At 47.3% G+C, this 13,349-nt stretch overlaps 1 protein-coding gene across 1 annotated transcript in view; it reads left to right on the forward strand.

Annotated features, from left to right (window-relative positions):
* Positions 1–573: 573 nt before the first annotated feature.
* PTPRS (protein tyrosine phosphatase receptor type S) overlaps positions 574–13,349 on the forward strand; it is a 161,984-nt gene continuing 149,208 nt past the window's right edge. Inside the window, exon 1 of the mRNA XM_059918693.1 lies at positions 574–628. The gene's annotated coding sequence lies outside the window, so the exon portion shown is untranslated. The remainder of the gene's footprint in view (positions 629–13,349) is intronic.

Raw genomic sequence — 13,349 nt, forward strand, 5'->3', positions numbered from 1 at the left:
CAGTGAATCTCATAATGAGAGAGCTCTTCTTTTCACTTCTTTTTGAAACAGAAAATCTTAATTGGGTGCTAATCAGTCTTTAACACCTCTCTCACACCTGGGAGTCTCCCTCTTGGACAAAGGGAGAGAGCTGGGTAAGGGGGCCCAGCTCAGGGCCTCAGAGACAGCTGTCTCTAGTCAGAAGTTAATAATATGATTTGTCTTTCATTGAGTTAGTTTCTACTTACGGTTAGTGATTCTGGCTTTTCATTTACGGTCATGATAAGCAATTTCCTTTTAAAGAGATTTCAGATTTTAAGAAGTGAGTCCATTTGAAGGAAAATACTCAGGATATAATAGCAGAGGTTAGGAAGGTGGTGTAAAATGGACAGTGAGATTTGGGAATCTGGGGCTCAGGCAGCCTCACAGTTGCTGTGTGACCCAGAACGAGTCACTTCAGCTCTCTGATGCTCAGTTTTCTCATCTGAAAATGCTTTAAATAGTTTTGGTGATTAGGTGAGGAGGCACAGCTGTGTGACCCTGGGAATAGTTCCCTCCCCTGCCTCGCTGGTATTTTCTCTTCCTGACTCAGAAAACAAGCTGGAAATGGAAAGAGCCACTGGGGATGGAAATTTTCTCCTGAAGTGAGGTAAGCTACACATGGATTTGTTAAGGGCAGCAAACATCTCTTGGGAGATTTGGGGGTGTCTTTTGTTGCGAGGCAGCCTCTGTTTTTAATCTCTTCTCAGGAAGGAGGTTGGGGTCTGTTACCTATGAAGTTCTCCCAGGGAGTAGTAAGCTTGAGCTTACTTGTGGAATAAAAGTCATTGTTACTCTGAACAAAGTTTTTCAAGCGCTTGGAGGCGTGTCTGGGGGAACAGACTTTGACAGGATTTGTAGAAAGCTCTGTGGGTCTTCCCAGGACAAGACGTGGTCCACCCTGTGATAAACCCGTGTGTGTCGAGCCCCGTTAACACTGGGGCTGAGCGCCCCGACCTTTCTCCAGAGTCTGGGCTGCGTCCTCTCCTCTCATCCCCCACCCTCCCAGCCCCGGACCGGTGTGTTTTCCCTCGATGACATTTGGAATCTTTTAATAGTTGTCACATTAGCATACATTTGCATACCTTATGCTAATCAGGGTATTTATTTTTGAAAAAGCACTTTGACTTCTGGAGCCCTTTCTCAGAGGGGATCTCGCGCCGAGTTCTTCCTCGACACTCTCCGCTTCCCTTGGGGTGGGGGTAGGGGCGATGCGTCGGTCAAGGTCTGGTGGGGGGGGGGGGGGAGGGAGGCTTGCGGCCGGCCCGGACCTCTGCTGGGTGCCTGGACCGCGCTGGGACCAGCAGCCCCAGAGGTAGAGTCTATTCTGGTGCCCATCTTGCAGACGAGGCGACGGAGGCAGGATGAACACCCTGTGGGGCGGGCAGGGATCCTCACTCAAGGACACGGTTCCAGAAAGGGCCCCTTTCTCTTTCATCACATCTTCTCATCTTACAGGAAAAATTCAACTCCCAACCCCTCTGGCTGCCTCTCATTGTCTTTGCCTCTTTTGACTTGAGAGAGTTGTCTATACTCGCTGGCTCCACTTCTGTCTCTCTCCCCAACCTTATCCAATCAGCTTCTGGCACCTTCCCTGTCCTCCACCACCGACATCGCTCTCCTCAAGGTCAATGACAGCCTGCTTAATCCTCTTCACCTCCCCGCGCGCCCCCTAGGCAGAGTCTGACCCTGCTGGACCCTCCTTCTCCTGGGAACGTCTCAGGGACACCCCCCCCCACAACAACTCGCCTGGCTTCCCTTCCACCTCTCCCGGCCCCTCCTCAGTCTCCCCTCCCCCCACACACTCCCTCCCCAGGGGGCCTCGTCCACTCTCAGGCCTGGAACCCTGACTATGCCCTGATGGTCCCCACAGGCCTCCCCAGAGCTCCATACTCGGGGTCCAGCTGCCCCTCGAAGACTCTACGTGGGAGGTCTTACTCAACTCGACCACCCTGTACCCCACCATCTCCCAAACCTGTTCCTCCCATGACCCCCATCTTGGAAGAAGGCAGCTACATCCTTGGAGCTGCCTAGCCAGGATTTTGGAGTCACCCTCTCACCCCACATCCCCAGCAAACCTTGGTTTTCCACCTTTAAGAATTACATTAAGTTCTCTCCTTTTCCCCTGATTCCACCCTGCATGCCCTCTGCTGATCTTCTTGCCCTTACCTCTCACCACCCCCCATGCCTGTTGCAGGAAGAGGGACCCCTTCCAGGGCCCGAGAGTGGGCTCTTGTCTAACAATTGGAAATGAATTGTCCGAGGAGACACCCGTACTGATAAAGCAAAAGACTTTATTGGGAAGGGGCGGCCTGGCAGAGAGCAGCAGGGTAAGGGAACCCGGGAGAACTGCTCTGCCACGTGGCTCGCAGTCTCAGGTTTTTATGGTAAAGAGGTTAGTTTCTGGGTTGTCTCCGGCCAATCATCTTGCTTGGCCCATATTTGGTCTGACTCAGGGTCCTTCCTGGTGGCGCGTGCATCTCTCAGCCAAGATGGATTCCAGCAAGACGGATTCTGGGAGGTTGGTAGGGTATATTATGGGCTGGCGTCTCCTCCCTCCTTTTGGCCCCTCCCGAATTCTCCCGGTTAGTTTTCAGAGGCAGCACCATGTTCTTTATCGGGACTTCCTGTTGTGAGACAACTCATGCAAGTTGGCCATGCCTGGCCAAGGTGGGCAGTTTCTGTCAGTGGTTCCCTAACATGTTTACTAGCTCCAGCCTCGCTGTTCCTCCAACACTCCAGGCATTGGCCAGCCTCAGGGCCTTTGCACGGATTGTCCCCTCTGCCTGGAATGATCTTCCTGGAAGTCTCTTTCGTTTCTTGTTGTATCCTCAGCATCTAAAACAGTGCCCACCACACAGAAAGGGCTCCATAAACATTTGGTGCATGAGTGAATATTTCTGCATAGAAAATCATTCTGGAAGGACATACCTCTCAACATTGGCGGTGAGATGACAGATTGTCTGAGTGTTTCCCAGGAGACTTACTTATGTTCTAATTTCACCTCAAAGAACGTAACTCCATTGAGCACTAAAACAAAAAACCTCAGCGCAGTGACCCACAAGCTGTGTGACCCTGGGCAAATGGCATCCTTCTCTGAACCTCCATTTTCCCATCTGGAAAATGGGATGATCCTAGTATTACTCCCAGAAGGTCCCTTGAGAGCCAAGCCTCCAAGTCTCAAAGAAAGAGTTAAACCCAGTCTGGGGTGGTGATATTTGCAATGCATGAAGTTTAAACATTTTCAATAAAGAAAAACAAATCCAGGCCGTCGCACTTTCTGATTTATGGTAATTGCAAACCAGCAGCAGTTAATATAATTGTCCAGCGGAGGGGGCAGTGGGGGGCTCCACGTGGGGTCTAATCAGCCCCGGGTGGGATGCAGCCCCAGTCAGGTTAAGCAAACCCATTACTTTAATCACCTGGGGAGGTGGCTAGACCATTAGTGAGAGGGGAGAATAAATATTACCCCAAGAAGCTCCAGAATTGGAGGTTTTATCACTGAGAATTGTCCCCGTGCTATTTACTTTCAATTTAGATTTTCGGGAAAGTGGCTCTTGGCACATTTTATGTATGAAGGCGAATGACTGGAATTGAAAAATGACCTGATTTTGCCATCCCAGCAGAAAGGAGCCACGGTCTTCCAGAGTCCTGCTCCATCTCACTGAGTCACTCTTAAAATCTGAGCACTGGGACTCAGTTGCAGGCACATTCTGGAGGCACTGGAGCTTGACTCCTGAGTTCTGGGAAGCGTGGAGTCACATGTCCTGGGATGTGGCCTCATTTAATTACCACTGCCTTATAGATCCTCTGGTTTGGTCAGTTGTTTACTGATGGGGGACACTGAGGCTCAGAGTGGGGCTGTCATGAGCTAATTGACTCTATTTGCCTAAGTTCTCTTTCCATCTATACCTCCTTTGACTCAAGAACCCTCATTGGCTTCCTAAGGTCCCCAGGCTATACAAAACCCTCTCAGGCTATATACATCACACTCAGAACAGAATTCAAAATGGGTTGTTGATCTACATGTAAAATGTAAAACTGTAAAACGTTGACACAAAAACATAGGAGAAAATCCTCAAGACCTGGTTTTAGAGGAGTTTGTAAGCAGGAAACCAAAGGCTGATCCATAAAAGAAAATACGGGTAAATTGGACTTCAAAAATTAATAACATTTGCTCTGTGAAAGACACTGTGGAAAAGACAAGCCACAGACTGGGAGAAGATGCTTGCAAATATCAGACAAAGGATATGTATCTGAAATGTATAAAGGGCTTCCCTGGTGGCTCAGTGGTTACGAATCCACCTGCCAATGCAGGGGACACGGGTTCGAGCCTTGGTCCAGAAAGATCCCACGTGCCGTGTAGCAACTAAGCCCATGTGCCACAACTACTGAGCCTGCGCTCTAGAGCCTGCTTGCCACAACTACTGAAGCCCACGTGCCTAGAGCCCATGCTCCGCAACAAGAGAAACCACCGCAATGAGAAGCCCACTCACACCACAAGGAAGAGTAGCCCCTGCTCGCCGCAACTAGAGAAAGCCCACGTGCAACAACAAAGACCCAACGCAGCCAAAAATAAATAAATAAATTCATTTAATTTAAATAAATAAATAAAAATAAAATGTATAAAGGACTCTTTATACATTTTTAGATACTGACAACAGTAAGAAAATAACCAAGTTAAAAAAATGGACAGAGACAGAAACAAACATTGCACTGGAGAGGATGTACAGATGGCAAATAAGAACATGAAAAGATGTTCAACATCATTAGCCTCTAGGGACATGCAAATTAAAAACACAGTTGGCATATCACTACACACCTGTCAAAATGGGTAAAATAAAAAATAGTGATAACTCCAAATGCTGATGAAGATGCAGAGAAACTGAATCACCCATACATTGTTCATAGGAGTGTAAAATGGTACAGTCACTCTGGAAAAGAGTCTTGGCAGAGTTTTGTTTTGTTTGTTGGGTTTTGCTTAGTTTTACAAAACTAAACATACACTTACCGTATGACCCAACAATTACACGCTTGGGCATTTATGCCAGAGAAATGAAAATTTATGTTCATATAAAAACCTGTAGAGGTATCACACGCCCTGATTTCAAACAATATTACAAAGCTATAGTAATCAAAACAGTATGCTATTGGCATAAAAACAGATACATAGCACAATAGAACAGAATAGAAAGCCTAGAAATAAACCCACACATATATGGTTAATTAATTTACAACAAAGGAGCCAAGAATATGCAATGGGGAAAGGAAGTCTCTTCAATAAATGGTGTTGGGAAAACTGGACAGCCACAGGTAAACGAATGAAAATAGATCAATATTTTATACAACACACAAAGATTAACTCAAAATGGATTAAAGACTTGAACTTAAGACCTGAAACCATAAAACTCCTAGAAGAGAACAGGTGGTAAGCTCCTTAACATCGGTCATGGTGAAGACTTTTCAGATTTGACACCAAAAGCAAAGACAACAAAAGCAAAAATCAGCAAGTGGGACGTCATCAGACTAAAAAGCTTCTGCACAGCAAAGGAAATCATCAACAAAATGAAAAGGCAACCTACTGAATGGGAGAAATATTTGCAAATCATATACAGTCATCCCTCAGTATCCATGAGGGATTGGTTCAGCCACTCTGGAAAACCACTTGACAGTTTCTTGTAAAGTTGGACAAACATTTACCATGTGACCCAGAGATCACATTCCAAGTGAAACAAATTACCCAGGTGAAATGAAAACTTATGTTCATACAAAAGCCTGTGTGTGAATGTTTATAGCAGCTTTACTCAAAATCACCTAAAAGTAGATACAACCAAAATGCCCTTCAGAGGATGAACAGATAAACAAACGGTGGTCCATCCGTACAACGGAATACCACTCAGTAACAAAAGGGAACAAATTATTGATATATGCAACAACTTGGATGATTCCCAAAGGCATTATGCTGAGTGCAAGAAGCCAGACACAAAAGACTATGTACTGTTTTATTCCATTTATATGACTGTGGTAGATAAATAATGGTCCCCCAAAGAGATCCAGGTCCTAATCTCTGGAACCTATGAAAGTTGCCTACTATGGTGCGAACTCACACACACGCACGTGCGCACGCACACACACACACACACACACACACACGAGGTCTTTGCAGGTGTGATTAAATTAAGGGTTTTGTGATGAGGAGATTACCTGGATCATCCAGGTGGGCACTAAATGCAATCACACATGTCTTTATAAGAGAGAAGCAGAGAGAGATTTGAGTACATATGGAAGAAGAGAAGGAACCGTGACCACCAGGGCAGAGATTGGAGTGATGTGGCCACAAAACGTGGAATGCTAGCAGCCACCAGAAGCTGGAAGAGCTAAGGGGCATGTATGAGTTTGCTCAGCTGCTGTAACAAAACACCACAGACCTGGGGACTCAAACAACAGAAATGTATCTTCTCACAGTCCTGGAGGCTGCAAGTCCAAGACCAAAGTGTCAGCAGCGTTGAGCCCTCTCTCCTTGGCTTGCAGATGGCCACCTTCTCCCTGTGTCCTGACATGGTCTTTACTCAGTGTGTCTCTGTGTCCTAGTTTCCTCATATAGGGACACCAGTCATGCTGGACTAGAGCCCACCTATGTGACCTCATTTGACCTTAATTACCTATTTAAAGTCCCTGTCTCTAAATACAGTCACGTTCTGGGTAGAATCAAAAAGACAGACAAAAGCAAGTGTTGGTGAAGAGGTAGAGAAGTTGTAATTCTCATGCATTGCTGGTGGGATTGTAGCCTTTTATCTTTTTTTTTTTTTTAACAATTTTTAAAAAAAATTAATTTATTTATTTTTGGCTGTGTTGGGTCTTCGTTTCTGTGCGAGGGCTTTCTCTAGTTGCGGCAAGTGGGGGCCACTCTTCATCGCGGTGCGCGGGCCTCTCACTGTCGTGGCCTCTCTTGTTGCGGAGCACAGGCTCCAGATGCGCAGGCTCAGTAGTTATGGCTCACGGGCCTAGCTGCTCCGCAGCATGTGGGATCTTCCCAGACCAGGGCTCGAACCAGTGTCCCCTGCATTGGCAGGCAGATTCTCAACCACTGCGCCACCAGGGAAGCCCGTATCTTGTGACTCTGCCCTCTCCCAGGACTTCAGTGGCCACCTCTTCCAGTTTATAGATGAAAGTGAGAGCGTAGGCAAGAAATTCCTGCTTTTTAAAAAATTTTATTGACGTATGGTTGATTTACAGTGTTATGTTAATTTCTGCTGTACAGCAAAGTAATTCAGTTATACATTATATATATATACTTTTTCATATTCTTTTCCGTTGTGGTTTATCACAGGATATTAAATATAGTTCCCTGTGCTATACAATAGGACCTTGTTGTTTATCCATCCTATATGTAATAGTTTGCATCTGTTAATCCCAAACTCCCAATCCTTCCCTCCCCCATCCCCCTTCCCCCTTGGGAAGTCTGTTCTCTATGTCTGTGAGTCTGTTTCTGTTTTGTAGATAGGTTCATTTCTGGCATATTTTAGATTCCACATACAAGTGATGTCATATGGTATTTGTTTTTCTCTTTCTCACTTACCTTGCTTCGTGTGATAATCTCTAGGTCCATCCATGTTGCTGCAGATGGCATTAAGATATGCCTGCTTCTTAAAGACCCTGTTGTAGGCTGAATAATGGCCCTTCAAAGGCATGTCCTAATCTCCAGAACCTGTGAACATATTACCCTACATGGCAAAGGGATTTTGTAGACGTGATTAAATTAAGGATCTTGCGAAGAGGAGATGATCCTGGATTATCTGGGTGGGTCTAATGTAATCCCAGGGGTCTTTCTAAGAAAGAAACTGGAGGGTCAGAGAGCAAAGTCAGAAGAAGAGGTCAGAGTGAGGTGGGACCATGAGCACAGAAATAGAAGCAGCCCCTGAAGCTGGAAAAGGCAAGGAAACATATTGTTCCCAAGAGCCTTCAGAAAGAACACAGCCCTTCAGATGCTTTTTACACTTCTAACCTCCAGAATTCTGAGATAATAACTTTGTGTTGGTTTAAGTTACTAAGTTTGTGGTAATTTGCTACAGCAGCAATAGAAAACCAAGACAGACTGCCACTCAGGAATAATGCTTATCACTTCCACTCATGTCTCATTGGCCAGCTCACATGACCACACCCACTGCAAGGGTGTTTGGGAAATGAGGTCCACCGCCAGGCTGCCTTTTCCAGTGGTGGGGGGGAATGGAGGTTCTCACTATGGGAGGTGGGGGCATGGATTTTTGGTGGATGCCAGACCCTCTCTATCATGCTATCCATTACCTGAAGATGTCATGGTAAAAACTCTTCTGAAATCCCTTACCTGCTGGGAGCTCATTGTCCTGGATTTCTGTGGCTTAACGTCCAGGCTATTAACTGCACTGGAAATTCCATTGTCTGTGACTTTGTGGGGCTGTCCCAAGAGTCCAGTTGTACTAGGGGTTTATTGTTTGATAATGTCTGATAATGTTACTGAACCAAACTTGGGTCTGCTTGCCTGCACGCAGTAAAGCCAATCTACTGACAATTGGTTGTGGTGAAGGAAGGGCAGAGTTTATTGAGGGCACCAAGAAGGAGTCCAGGTAGCTAGTGCTTAAAGGGACTGAGCACCCTAAAAGCTTTCAGGGAAAGGTTTTTAAGGGTTGTGGAGTGTGTAATCAGTTCATGGACATTCTTCTGACTGGTTGGTGGTGAGGTAATCGGGAATCAACGTCATCAACCTTCTGTTTCCAACCGGTCTGGAGTCCACGTGCTTGTGGGCAGCATGAAGTTAGCTTCTTCCACCTGGTAGGTGTTTCATCATCTGCAAAACAGCTCAAAGGACACGGCTCAGAATATTATCTATAGCCCTTGAGCAGGAACTAAAGGTCCTTAACTTTGTTTAATGGCTAAACTGTTATTATTTTGTCTTGTTTAACTGTTTTCCTTTCTTTCTGCATTTTCTTACTTCTCTGATTAAGTTTACGCTTTGGAACTTGGGGAAGGCCTAGGAGTCTAAAGTTTCTCTACAGACAAGAGGCAGGTGGAGAACATGGAGGTGGGGGGAGGGGGCAGTCTCTTCTGGGAAGACCCCATAGGGTCCTGCTTGGTTATAATAACTTTATGGCTCATCATCTAAGGCTCTAACCCTATAGAAAAGGGCTCAGATGCTTATCATTCCATAACTGAATCATTCACAGTCCTGGAAGAAATGGACAGTTACTCAAACAGGGTCTTTAAAGAACATTTAATACAGGATTATTTACAGAGCTGTAGGCAGGGTGATGGGAAACCCTCAGGGCATACTGTGGGACTGGTGGCTGCAACTGTGGGGAGCTGTTATCACGCCTAAGTCTGAGTGGGCAAAGGGAAAATGTGGTTCCTGGAATCCAGTGGGAGATAGGATTGCAAGGGGCTCAGGTGCTCAGCAGTAGTACAGCAGAACAGGAGCTGGAAGAATAAATACCCCAACCTCTTTCTCTGATCACCCACCGCTGCTTCTCATTGGTTGAACCCGACAGGATCTGGCCAGTGAGAGATCATGGATTCTGTCTATGCAGATGAACCTCTCCAGGGGCATGGGCAAAAGGATGAGAAAGAATTGAGTGGCTCTGGAGAAGAGGATGGGCAAATTGAGAATTTCCAATGCAAACCCAGGACTCCAGCCTTCCTGGGGCCTGTTATCTGAGTTCCCCATAGAGTCTGGCCAGTTCACTGCTGTTCACTGATGCCACATGTGGGTTTCTTCATCTCTTGCTTTGGGGTAGGCTGGTACTCACTGCAAGATGCTGAGATTTGAGAGGAACCAAATCAGAGTGGGTCATAATGAAGTCCTCTGGAGGGAGAAAGTGGCCAGGTGACTCTGGCTAAGATTGAGCTAAAATGTTTTCTTCCAGGATGGAGCCCAAAGTATTACCCTGATTTTCAAGACCCTCTCCAGCCCAGCTCCCAGCCTTTTTCTCCGGCATCGTCTCTCCCAACCTGGTTCTCCCAGCCCTGCCCACCTCTCCACCTGCACATCCTTACATTCAGCTGATTCAGTCTCAACACTCTTGGCACCAAGTCTTTGCCCACGCGGAGCTCCCTGCCAAGCACACCCTCCCACTGCACACCCCCTCTCCAAATCCTACCACTGTGGGCTCTGGGAGGTGACATGTGAGCTGAGGCTTGAAAATGAGGAGGAGCTCATCACAGGAAGAGCCTGGGACAGAGTGTGTAAGGAGGAGGGCACTGAAAGTGCAAAGGTCCTGAGGTGGGGATGTGCTTGTGGATTGGAGAAACAGCAGGGAGGCTGGTGTGGCTGGAGCAGAGTGGGGGGCTGAGGAGGAGGTGAGAGCAGGAAGGTCACAGAGGGGCTAGATTTGGGGGGCTCTTTTAGACCATGGTGGGGAGTTTGAGCTTAAGTGCACTGAAAAACCTTTGGAGAGTGTCATCGTCTGCTCAGGCTACTATAACAAAATACTATAGACTTGGAGATTTAAGCAGCAGATATGTATTTCTCACAGTTCTGGAGACTCTGAAGTCCAAGACTAAGGTGCCAGCAGATTCAGTTCCTCGTGAGGGCTCTCTTCCTGGATTGCAGACAGCTGCCTTCTCACTGTGTCCTTGTGTGGAGAAGCGAGAGCTCTAGTTTCTCCTTCTTCTTATGAGGGCACTAATTCTGTCATAAGGACCCCACCCTTGGGACCTCATGTAACCATAGTTACCTCCCAAAGGCTCCACTTCCAAATGCCATCCCACTGGGGGTCAGGGCTTCAACATATGATTTGGGGATGCGGGGGAGGACAAAAACATTCAGTCCTAACAGAGAGTTTGAATAAGTGAGTAAATGTTTGGGGCAATGAAAGAAAAAAGCAGATGAAGCTGATCTATAGCTGCAGTCTTGGTACAACTGAGCCTGCTGACCACTAGTGACACCCCATCTGCCTCAGTATTCCCTGAGATTGTCTCCTTCCCCTAGCCAGCCCTAGCCTGGCTCCCCCACTCTGTGCCCCCATGGGGACAAGTCACCTCGGTTGATTCAAAGATATTGCGGTGGCAGTGCCCATCTCTGGCTCTATCTTAATGACACCCAAAGAGCTCCACAAAGCCAAACGGCTCATCACAATTATTATAAAATATTAAAATGACTCACAAAATAAATTATTCACACACCTCATGTTCTGCTTCTAGGTGTTCAGGGACTAATGAGATTTTTTTAGGTGGGGAGCAGGGAGTGGCCCTTGGGAGGCACTGAAAGATTGTCTACCAATGACATCACTGTAGACATGGAGGCGGAGGCAGGACTGGGGCAAGACAAGATGACCGTTTATGTCCCAGTGCTCTGCAGCATATAAAGGCTGGTATGCAGGCAGGGAGAGAGGGGCAACTCTTCACTTTGTTTCTGCGTCCCCACAGGTGGCTGGAGAAAGTTGGGTCCATTGCAGGCAGCATGAAGGGCTTGGAGTTTTCAGAGTGGTGGGGGTGGGGGTTGGGGGGAGAGATAGAAACAAAAAGAGACAGAGATAGACAGAGGAGATAGAGCTAGAGGAACACAGAGACACATAGAGACACAGAAAGAGACATAGAGACAGACACACAGGGAGACAGAGACACAGACAGGGACAGAGAGAGACACAAACGGAGAGACTGAGGGACTAGATTAGAAGTTACTGGTATCAAGTCATGATCTCCCGAATTGTCCCTTAGGTAGATAGAACCAAGACGGGGGCCAGGTGGGGCTTTGGGAGGTCAGGGTCCCCAGTGGGAGAGGCTCCTCCCACCAGAGGTCACAAAGATAGTAGCCAGGGTGGGAGTTCTGTGAAAAAACCATGTAGGTTCATGAAACCCCAGATTCTACAGCCCAGACTGTGTATGGTGTAGACTCCCTTTCAAGGAGTTGCAGTAGGCAGGGCACAGGACATACCTACACCTGCACCGTTCAGCACCGCGCACAGCGAGGCGCCCCTGTGACCCGGAGAGGCCACCTGGTGGTGGGGGGGGTGGGTCTGTGATCCCACTGAGCTTTCCCACTCACCTGTTCCCAGGGTCAGCAGTCATCTCTGTGAGGGAGGATGATTGTCCCCTTTTGTTGGCAGGCAAACTGAGTCTCAGGGCTGTGAAGGCACATATGCAAGGTCCAAGACCAGCCCCATGTGGGCTCTACTCCAGCATTTACTGTGTGCCTGACCCTGCGCTGGGGACACAGCAGTGACTAAGGAAGACAAAAATTCCTGCCCTGTGAAGCAGACAGCTGATAAAGCAGCAACAATTTTTTCTTTTTTTCTGAAATACTTTCTGATGAGGATTCTATGGAAAATAAAATGGGCTAACGTGCTAGACAGAGACTAGGAGGTGGCTTTAGTTGGGGCAAGGGGGATCAGGGAAGCTCTTTCTGAGGAGTTGACGTTTGAGCTGCGACCTGAAGCAAGTGGGGGAGCCGACTGGGGGGAGGGTGCTCCAGGCAGGAGGCACAGCCAGTACAAAGGCCCCAGGGTCAGAGAAAGCTTGGTAAATTCAAGAAACAGAAAGAAAACAAACCGAAGTCAAGGGAATTTTCAAACAAGTGGGTCCCGCAACCATGTAATTTTTGGGGTGGGGAGTCTAAAGCAATGCTCACACAGAAAATCTAGGGGTCAGTTGGTCATTGTTGAGAGCAAGGGATTGGACAAGTCTCTATGGAGTCCTGGGTTCAAATTCTTTTGCTATTTCCTACTGTGTGACCTAGGTAAGGGTTTGTCTGTATTGGTTAGCTGTTGCTGCGTAACAAATTACCCCAAAACTTTGTGGCTTAAATGACACTTACTATCTCAATTTCTTGGATCTGGGCATGGCTGAACAGGGTCTTGTGCTTCAGGCTGTATCAAGGTATCAGTCAGGGATGAAGTCTCAGCTGAATGTCTGACTGGGGCAGGATCTGCTTCCAATCTCCCGTGGTCGTCAGCATTATTCAGTTCCTTACATGTTGTTAGAAGGAGGGCCTCAGTTCCTCACTGGCTGTTGGCTGGAGGCCACTCTCAGGTCCTTGCCACTTGAGCTTCCCTACCATGGCAGGTTGCTTCATCAAAACAGAGTCAGTAGAGAGAGTCCAGCAAGATGGATGTCACAGTCTTTTTATAACCCAACCGTGGAAGTGACATCTATCATTTTGGCTGTATTCTATTCATTAGAAACAAGGGGAGAGGATGACACATGGACAGGAGGACCAAGAGACAAAGATCCTTGGGTTCATCTTTGTGAGCCGCCTACCACAGTGCCCTCTAGGAGCCTCAGTTTCCTCATCTGTAAAAAGGGCAGTGAGTTCCTACTTTGGGAGGGGGGGGTCCATGGGGAGGATGCTGTGCAATGAATCA

Source organism: Balaenoptera ricei, chromosome 3, assembly GCF_028023285.1.
Source record: "Balaenoptera ricei isolate mBalRic1 chromosome 3, mBalRic1.hap2, whole genome shotgun sequence".
In the NCBI taxonomy this organism is placed as follows: Eukaryota; Metazoa; Chordata; class Mammalia; order Artiodactyla; family Balaenopteridae; genus Balaenoptera; species Balaenoptera ricei.